Raw genomic sequence first — 11,160 nt, forward strand, 5'->3', positions numbered from 1 at the left:
GAAGATGGTTTGATTGGATACTACACTAATTTATTGAAATAGCAACATAATTTTACTAGCATATACAGAAAATTCTATGATTTTAAAATTTTATTAAATATTTTATAATTTTTTGTTGGAATTACTTATATAGTATCATTTCTTAATAAACATGATATCATTGTAGCAGCATGAGAAAAATATATGCTGGTAATAACCATATCCAAGTTTTTTTATTAAAAAATTAATTCCCACATATGTCATTGCCAATTATGATTTTTTTCTTATGACCGATGAAAGATCGCAATCCACTTAAAAAGATCATACTGATATTTCTATCGCATCCTCTCTGTCTTCCACACATATCTACCACCAGTGTTTTAACTTAGTAAGATGCTGGTAAAATCTTCTATCCACAACATGATCTTAAAATTTTTTCCATCTATGCACAAAAGCTAATGTACAATATCCATCCTTGTGGGCTTTTTATACTGCCACTGGCTGATTTGGCATCCTTTTTAATTGAAACTTGAAAACAAAAAGCCATGAGGCCTCTCTGTTGCTAATCTCTCTCCAAAAAATACAATTCATCATATGTAAAGGTTAAATTATCTTTTTGCTGCTGCATCATAGGAATCACTCCCCTTTGACTCTTTATAATGGTAGATGACCCTTACAGGAGTCGTTTGAGTTGAAAACAAGATTCTTCCCTAGTGCCTATTTCAAGTTCAAGAATTTAGGGATTAAGCTAATATCGGGTTATATTGTGTCTCTTATGAAGGGGGATGGCATATGGGATTCAATTTCATTGATGTTGGTGGAATAGACATACTATGATTCAACATTGTTATTATCAAGACCAAAGATGGGAATTTGGAGGCTAGAAATAGCTATTTATGTGTTTGTTGTAGTGTTCTTGTGCTGGCTCAAGAAGACTTGATGGTTATAATCACGACCAAGGAGGTATGCAGGAATTTTTTTAAAGATCAGTGTAGTGCAATCTGTTAGGAAATATGTCTTAAAGCCAATTGTTTAGACGATTGTGCTCATTTTGTAATATGTATATGAATTATTTATCAATAAATAAAAATTATTTTGATATTTTTCATCACAAAGTTATATCTTCCTTGCTAGAACTCTTGTGTTGTGATGAAGTCCTTAGAACTATAATGTAATCGATAAAGGAGGATTTATCATATAGTTCTTAAACATATTTACGACCAAATGATACATCATTAAAAGACGATGATATTTATCGAGTGAAGGTCATTGTGTACCATATAGATTAGTTATCCTCTTAACCAAGGAGTATGGAGATACTGATATGACATACAGATGAGATATAGGAGTACATCATCACTGAACAAATGTCTCATCTGCTGAGCACTCTGCTATCGAGAGCAGCTCACGATGTGTATTGACATAAGTATCCTTCAGACCTGAGATCACCATAGTGACTTGCAAGCAATTCACTATGCTTTAGTGTCGGACTATCAATGTTTCTAAATAGTGATGAAAAGTTATTGGGTACAGTCAAATACTTGCGAAGTCTGTGTGTGGATCAAGATGGGATCGATTTCTTCAGATTATAGGAGCTAATACATCACTGTATTTCAATTTATTAAAATATTGACCAAGGTAATCCATATGATGGATTGGAAAGATTGGAATACAATGTGGATGATTCTTTCAGGATTGACAGTTTAACCCTAGATCATCCTAGAGTATTCATAGACAAAGGGATAAATTATGCGGTAACCATATATATAGATTCTTGAATATTATTTTGTAAATATTTGACCTATCTGGACATTGAGAACCATTGCTAGATGGTAACTTCAATTAGTACAGAAAATGATTCCTATGCTATCGACTTAGTATTCGAACCTATGGAGTTACGTACAAAGTCAAGCGATGTAGAAAAAGATTGACCTAAGTCTATATGTTCAATTTGAAAGTACATGATTTGATTGAACAAATAGATTGACTAGATTAAGAATTAAGTTATGGGTCATACGGGATTAAATAGTTAACTACATCTAGCTAACACTAGACATGATGTTCAAATTCAATTCTGAGAATGAACAAGATTTGATCTATGATCTAAGAAATCTATGAGAGATTGAATTTAAGTACTAATTAATTTTAAATTAGATCTAATTTAATTAGACTTAATTGGATAAAAAAAATTTATGTTAGACTTGATCTTAAATTCTAAATAGTTTGGAATCGACAGTCTATTCGAAATTGGTTTGAATCAGGTTCGAATTGAATTTGAATTGACCCATATTTGGATTGGATCCTTAGAGTCCACTTTCGCTAGGGCTCTTTCTTCTCATGGCCAACCAAAGGAGGGTGGGGTGCTGGTTTTGCCACCCCACTCTTGGGTGTAGGCGTGGATGCATGGGGGCGCTTAGTTAGATGCTTATCTTATCTCAAATAGAACTCCTTAGATGAGAGATGGATTAATTCAAAGCTGATTTGAATTAGGACTCCTAGTCTATTGGGTCATGAAAAATCATCTATAAAAAAGAAGGACCTCTAACCATCAAAGAATAATAATTAAATTGTATGCTAAGGTGAGAAAGAGAGAGAGAGATGGCATGCAGGAGAAGAGAGGCATCTCTTCTCCTTGGCATACTTGATTTGGGCGTCCAACCCCTCTTGGCATGAGGAGGCCCTTGCATCCCATTTCTAGATGTGAGGCATCACACCAAAGCTTTTCATCCTCCCTCCCTTGCTGCCTTAAGAAGAAATGAGGATTTGAGGCTTCATCCTGCTTTTTTGCAAAACTTGACATGCACGCAAAGTAGAGGATTTATACGTTCAAACCTTTGCGAGACTTTGGATTCAAAAAATCTTTTTGAATTTAATCTCTATTTCATTGTATATCAGATAAAAGATAAAATTTTTGTTAGCTTATTATAAAAAAACTTTTAGATGCTCCCTGACGATCCGATCCTGAATCGAATTTTTTCCTACAATTGGTATCAGAGCCAGATTTTGATATATGGATGCATAACTAATTTTTTCTGATAGATTTACATATGGTATGTGATTAGAATTTTATGTTGGACATTAAATATGATTTAGATCTGTTTAAATAAAATTTATGATTTAATTTTGATTAGATTTTATGAACCTAATCAATGGTTGGTTAAGGTTTGTTATAAATCTGTTATAATAGAATTTTATTGTTGTAGATTTTTATTGAAAGAACACCTCTTTTAAAATCTATTTTAAAACAGCTTTAATAAAATTTTATGTTGTTATTTTGGATTAGAAGTTAGACTTACTTTAGATCTAAATTGAATCTATTTTGATAGATTTTTAGATATGATTTCTATCAAAATTATGTACAACATCGAAATAGATCTAATCAAAAATTTAATTTTTATGTGTTCATATGTGCATCTAAATATTTTTCTATATAATTTCAGATCTGAATTTAATATTTTATATCCTATATAAATTAAATTTTAGATCTGATATGATGTATGTGATGCATTAAGTTTAATTAGATTAGATAAAAAATATGGTTGATATGATCAAAGTCATGTTCCCGCTTACTTTGTTTTGACAATTACATGTAGATGTAATTTTTATTTGAAATCAGATTTCAGATCTTAGTAGTTCAGTACTCAGATTGATGAGATCACTAGACCATCTGATCACAAGAAGAAGTAGAGATTGATGTCTCTCTCTTGTCTATTCGATGGGTTCTCTTATGACGTGTAGGAGTATCATTGTGATCCTATTTCATGAAGAAGAATAGTGAATAGATTTTTATGAATTATTTTGATCATAAATAAGTTTAGATTAGATTTAAAGTAATTTATGACTCATTACAATAAGATAAATTCAGATATAAAGATTATTTTAAAATTTGAATAGCATGTTATATTAGATGTAATTGGTAGTGATCTAAAAGCAGTCATGATATATGTAATGTATATATGAAGTTTAGAATATATTTATATATATTTAATCGTTAAACATAGATATAAAAATTAGTTTTTATGATATAAAATATATGGTATGCTTCACTATAAATTCTAGTAGAATAGTTCTACAAACTGAAATATACATTTCACACACTTAATTTGGAATTAAGTTTTAAAATGATCTAGATTGGAGAATTAAAGATTTTAAGACACCACATAAATCGATGGACAATAGGTTAGCATGAATTAGGTCCTCCTATTAGGTTAGACCTAGGGTTAGAAACATATATAGACTAAATAGAGAAATTGGTTAAATATAATCAAGAGTTGAATTAGATTAGGTCAGAATTTTTCTAGATCAACCTCAATAGTTGAAGCTTGATCAAGTTTATAGTTTTGGCCTTACAAAATGGACCATGATCATAGCTCAATGGTTGAGCTCGAATCTTCTGATGGATCAAATTGAAATTAATTAATCAGTTGGTGTCTAAGATAAGTTTGATAGTTTTGATCGGTGGTCATTAATTGAGAGCTACTCACCTAGATGGCGTCTATGGCGAGTTAATGGCATATCCCTCCCACCAATCTCACTTACTTGACCAATATGGTAGATTATATTTTAATTAGGTTACTAATCGATTCGAGCTAACCCATGCCATTAAGGTAAATCAGTATGACTAATTTAGATGTCTTTAGATCAGCTTGTATAAAGTCCTCTTCATGACTTGATGAAGTCAGTGGAAGGATTTACGACTTGCAGGTCAATTTCTTCTCTCATTCTCAAATCATTAAATCAAATCTTCTAAATTATTAGGTTCATAAAATAAATAGTTATGGGGATAACTAGTTCATAGCCTCCCATCAAGGTACGTGATAATGAGTATATTTTAAATAGGCATTGGAGGCACCACACGTCTGGTGTCTATTGGGTATTAAAATTATTATTCATCATATGATCATTTTATTGTGCCTTTCAGATCAATGCTCAAGTTGGTGAAGCCATAGTCAGGCTTGGATATTCATTTATTGGATGCACTTGATGTAATCACGTTAATAATTGGACCTAACCAGGATTTTCAATAGAGACGCTACACACCTGCTGAAGAGATGCTTGGGGCAAAACCTAACTGCTAGAAGTTGTTTAAAAAAATAATTGATTAGAAACCAACCCATGCATACACTAGGATTGGCCGAGCCATACTCGGATCCGAATGCAGTCTATGTGGATTCTAGTACCCATTAAAGAATTAATGTAATTTGTCAAATTGGAGGTAGAGACTATCAATTCATATAAAATAGTGAGAGTACCTTTAGACTAAAATCCATATATTTAGGATTAAAATAATTTATATACTAATAGGTTTATGTTTCTTCTTTTTAGCTATGGCCAACACACTATCGCTCTATTCGCTGTTGGACAGTGACAAGCTTATCGGATCCAACTTTGATAGCTGGTATCGAAAGTTGAAGATCGTTCTAAAAGCATGAAAAGATCTTGTACGTGCTTACGGATCTAGCATCTGAAAAATCTACTACCAACACACCCCGTGTAGCGAGAGATACTTATTTGAAGTGGCTCAATGACCACATGATTGTGCATTGCATCATGAGGGCAGTCATGAATAACAAACTTAGCCGTAAGTTTGAAGATGCGCAACCAGAGAATACGATTCAAATATTGAATGAGTCCTTCGACATCCCTGAGGATGCGGAGAGATATAAAATCTCCTGTGTTGTGTTCAAAGCCCGTATGCGAGAGGAGACATCAGTCACCGATCATGTATGGTACATGATCGAGCAGATTGAATGCTTAAGTAAACTTGACTTTTTGTTACATGAATAGTTGGACAAAGATACTATCCTGAACTCGCTACCAAAATCCTACCTACCCTTCTTGAGTCATTACAGAATGACCAAGCCTGCAGTGAACTATCATGGTTTGTTAGGATTGCTGCAGACATTCTAGAAGGACCATCAGCTCCAAAAAGAGTTAGTACATATAATGGGAGGTTCGTCTGCAGGTCATCGATCCTTTAAGAGAGAAAAGAAGAAAAAGATGCAAAAAAATTATGCCACTAATCTAAAGCTAAAGCACAGTAAAAAGTCGAAAGTCGATAAGAGTCAGGCAGCATGCTTTTTTTGTAAGAAGCTAGATCATTGAAAAAAAATTATCCAGCATATATAGCTTCTCTTGACCCAAACAGACCAAAAAGCAAAAGAAATAAGCAATCAATTGCTTCGCAAGGTACTTATATGATAACTCCTTGTAATTTTTCTATTTGTGATACTACTATCTGGATATTGGATACCAAAAGTCCAATTAATATTTGCAATTCATTGCAGGGATTGCAGGTTAGTAGAAATTTTAGAGAAGATGAGCGGTTCCTAAATGTTAGAGATAGAATCCTTATTCTAGTTCTGACTTTAGGAACTATGTAGCTTGTTTTCAAGTCTAATAGTGTCATGTTAGATGAGTGTCATTATTGTTCCTTCTTTTTTATGAATGTCATCTCTGTAGGCCTTTTGACCAAACTTGATTTTAGATTTTTAATAAAGGATGATTTTTATGATATCATTGTGAATGACACTACAATTATGCGTGGACAATTAAAATATAGTATATACATATTATCACAGTTTGTTGCTATAATATACACATCGAGCAAACATCTTAGGATAGATAATGTTAGTGATTCTTATCTTTGGTATTGTGGCTGGGTTATGTGAACAAAAATAGGATAGACAGGTTAATCAAGGAGGGTGTCTTTGAAATTAATCATTATGAATTATTATCGATTTGTGAATCCTATCTACTTAGTAAGATGACCAAGTCACCTTTTAAAGAAAAAAATAAATGAGCCAATGATGTTTTAGATCTAATATATAGTGATGTATGTGGACCTATGAATATAAGCATCAGAGAAGGATACTATTACTTCATTACATTTACAGACGATCTATCGAGGTATGGATACGTCTACCTTATGAAACATAAATCTAAATCATTTGAAATATTCAAATAATTTCATAGTAAAGTAGAAAAATAGATTGAGAAGAATATTAAAACTCTTCGGTAAGACTGAGGAGGTGAATATCTCATCAGTGATTTTCTGACATATCTAGAAGAGAATGGGATTCTCTCACAGTAGACCCCTCTTGGAATACCACAATATAATGAGATGTCTGAAAGAAAGAATCAAACCTAATTAGACATGATTCGATCCATGATGGGGTTTGCAAATCTGTCAATCTTCTTTTGGGAATACGCTCTTGAAACTGCCTACTATGTACTTAATAAGGTTCTGAGCAAGTCTATCAATAAAAGTCCATATGAGATATGGATAGGGCATAGGTCGGTGCTCTCACACTTTAGAGTTTGGGGGTATCCAACTTATGTCAAGCGTTTAAAGACAGATAAGCTTGGATCAAAGTTCGATAAATGCTTGATTGTAGGATACCCAAAAAAAATTAAAGAGTACTACTTCTACTTCATTGAAGAACAAAAAGTATTCATCAGCAACAAAGAAGTCTTTTTGAAAAAAGAGTTCCATGCAAAAGGAACTAATGCCAGCAAAATTAAATTTGATAAAGTTCATGAGGTAGAAGAACCGATACACATAAAATCAGATTTGATTGGAGAATCAAATTCAAGGCCTGTAGAGGCACCATTAAGGAGATCTGATAGAGTACCATGTTAACCGGATAGATACTATAATTTTTTGGTCCGAGATGGTGATCTTATGAAACTAGATGAGAATGATGAGAATCCGATCACCTATTGAACGTCATGCAAAGGTCTAACTCCCAAAAATGACCTGAGACCATGAAATCCGAGATGGAGGCCATCGAGATTAATACTGTATGGACACTAATTGATCTATCCGAAGGAATAAAACCCATAGGATGTAAGTGGATTTTCAAAAGAAAATGAAGAGTGGATGGGAAGGTGGAGATCTATAAAGCCTGTCTAGTTTTCAAGAGTTACCATCAATATTATGGTATTGACTATGATGAGACATTTTCACCTGTGGCAATACTCAAGTCCATTCAGATTATACTTACAATAGCAGCACATTTAGATTATGAGATCTGGCAAATGGATGTCAAAATTATTTTTTTTAATGGAGAGCTGGAAGAAGAGGTGTATATAATACAACCTGAAGGGTTCACATCTACAGACAAATCTAGGATGTGCAAACTAAATAGGTCACCTATGGACTGAAGCAGGTATCTAAGAGTTGGAATATGCATTTTGATAAAGTGATCAAAACGTATGGCTTCATTAGGAACGAAGAAGAGCCTTACATCTACAAATGGACTAAAAATTCTGTAGTCATCTTCCTTGTACTGTATGTAGATGATAAATTGTTAATAGAAAATAACATCCCAGTTTTATAAAGTGTAAAGCTGTGGCTCTCATCACAGTTCTCTATGAAAGATTTGGGAGAAGCATCCTATATCCTAAGGATGAAGATCTATAGAAATAGATCTAGAAGGTTGCTTGGATTATTTCAATCCATGTACATCGATATCATATTGAAACGATTCAACATGGAGAATTCTAAGAAAGACTATCTTTCAATAACCTCTCTGGAGAGAGAGCATATGAGTAGGATCTCATATGCTTCGACAGTGGGATCTATCATGTACACCATGACATATATGAAATTGGATGTGGCCTATTCACTAGAGGTAGTGAGTAGGTATTAATCTGATTCGGATGAGAACCATTAGAAGGTTGTAAAGACAATCCTTAAGTATTTGAAAAATACTAAGAACTAATGACTTATCTTTGGGGACACTGATTTGAAACTTGTGAGATATACTAACTCTAATTTTCAATCAAACTATGACGATAGCAGAAGCGTATCAGGCTACGTATTTTTTTAAATGGAGGAGTAATATGCTGGAAGAGTTTCAAATAACATACTGTTTCGATTCTGTATGTGAAGCAGAATATATTGCTGCATCCGATACTGCAAAGGAGACGGTATGGTTACGAAAGTTCATCATCGAACTTGAAATGATATCCTCAATTGATGGTCCTATTCTGCTGTATTATGATAGCACTAGAGCCATAGCTCAAGTGAAAGAATCAAAATCACACCAGCATACCAAACATATTTTGTATCGCTATCACCTTATCTGTGAGATCATGGATCGAGACAACGTCGAGCTTCAGAAGATTGATGAAAAAGAGAACATAGCTGACTCCTTCACTAAAGATTTCGAGATCTAAGAGTTTGATGATCACAAGTGGAAGATGGATATAAGATACTGTCCTGATTGACTTTAGTTCAAGTGAAAGTTATTAAAAAATATGTCTAAAGCCAATCATTTTAGATGATTGTGCTCATTTTGTAATATGTATATAAATTATTTATCAATGAATAAAAGTTATTTTAGTATTTTTCATCATAAAATTATAACTTCTTTGCTAGAACTCTTACGTTGTGATGAAGTCCTTAGAATTATAATGCAATCGATAAAGAAGGATTTATTGAATAGTTCTTAAACATATTCACGATCAAATGATATGTTATTAAAAGATGATAATGTTTATTGTGTGAAGGTCATTGTGTACCATATAGGTTGGTTGTCTTTTTAACCAAGGAGTATGGAGATACTAGTATGGCATACAGGTGATATATAAGAGTACATCATCACTGAACAAGTGACTCATCTGTTGGGTACTCTACTGTCGAGAGTAGCTCGTGATGCATATGGACATAAGTGTCCCTCAAATCTGAGATCACCATAATGACTTGCAAGCAATTCACTGTACTTTGGTGTTGGATTATATGCATTTCTAATATAGTGACAGAAAGCTACTGGGTACAGTCAAGTACTTGCAAAGTCTGTGTGAATCAAGATGGAATTGATCTCTTCAAATTATAGGAGCTAATACATCACTGTATTTCAATTTAGTAAAATCTTAGTTTGACTAATCCATATGATGTATTTGAAAAATTGAAATATAATGTAGATGTAACATCCAGCCCATTGGGCCTTAAACCCAGCCCATAAAAAATAAAATAAAATAAAGAAGACTCCCGCAGGGAGTCTTCTTCTCCCGACCGGCTCCTAATCGAAGTCGGAAACCTCATCGGAGAGGAGTCAAACTCCTCTCCTCCAGTTCTATTTAAAGGGGAGACCCTTCTCCCTTCTTCCTACCAAAGAATCCTAGAGCGAAACGGCGAAGATCGTCGGAAATCGCTCGCAGAAACCGTCACCGTGCCCACCGCAATTCCTCGCCGGAGAGGTCGCCGGAGCTCGAGGTAAGCATGTGGTTCTCTTCCTCTTTTCTCTCCTTTCCTTCCCATGCCGGTGTGCATGCTCGTCGGTGATCGGAGTCGCCGAATTTTGTCGTGGGAGAGGTTTCAATTTTTTTTGATTTTCGGACGTCGGTGGTTGTCGTCGGCCACCGGTTTGGGATCCTTGGGATAGCGGTGCACTCTCCTTCGACTACCAGTCATTCCCATGCCGACCAATCGTCGGTCGGCCAACCGTATGAGGGGACCATTCGGTCCCCTGTTTCATTTTTTTTCACCCAGGAGAGGCCACGGGAAGAAGTAGAAGAAGGAAGAAAAAAAGAAAAAGAAAAGAAAAAAGGAAAAAGAAAAGAAAAAAAAGAAAAAAGGAAAAAAGAAAAAAGAAAAAAAAAGGAAAAGAAAAGAAAAAATAAATAAATAAATAAATAATAAAATAAAAATGAGAGAGAGTTTCTCTCTCTTCTTTCAGTCTAAACCCTTACTTTCTCTCTCTAGAATTAGACTTTCTCTCTCTACTTTCTCTCTCTAAATTTTTTTCTTTCTAGATTATTTCTCTCTCCAAAGTTATCCTTCTAAGATTAGCATAGTGAAAGGCTTCATTTTGATGATTTTGATCGAGTTTAGGGAAGAGTCTGATTTTAAGTGAGGTTTTGATTTGGAATTTGTTTAGATTTAATTTTGAATTAAAATTAATATAAAAATATAATTTTGGATAATAGACACTGAAAAATCTTCTAGAAGTTAGTCGATCTATTTATTCAGTGCTCTGTGAAAGATAAGTAATGATCATCTTCTCGAGATATTTCATATTTATTCTGAAAATAAATAATTATTCTCTAAAATTATGCATGATTTATGAAATTATGTTTTAAAAGAAAAGTACTTTTGAAATATTATGGTACGTCGATTATACACATATTTAGTAAAAAATTATGATATATTATGATACAAAAGTATTTTGATAC

The sequence above is a fragment of the Elaeis guineensis genome, chromosome 6 (genome assembly GCF_000442705.2).
Source record: "Elaeis guineensis isolate ETL-2024a chromosome 6, EG11, whole genome shotgun sequence".
In the NCBI taxonomy this organism is placed as follows: domain Eukaryota; kingdom Viridiplantae; phylum Streptophyta; class Magnoliopsida; order Arecales; family Arecaceae; genus Elaeis; species Elaeis guineensis.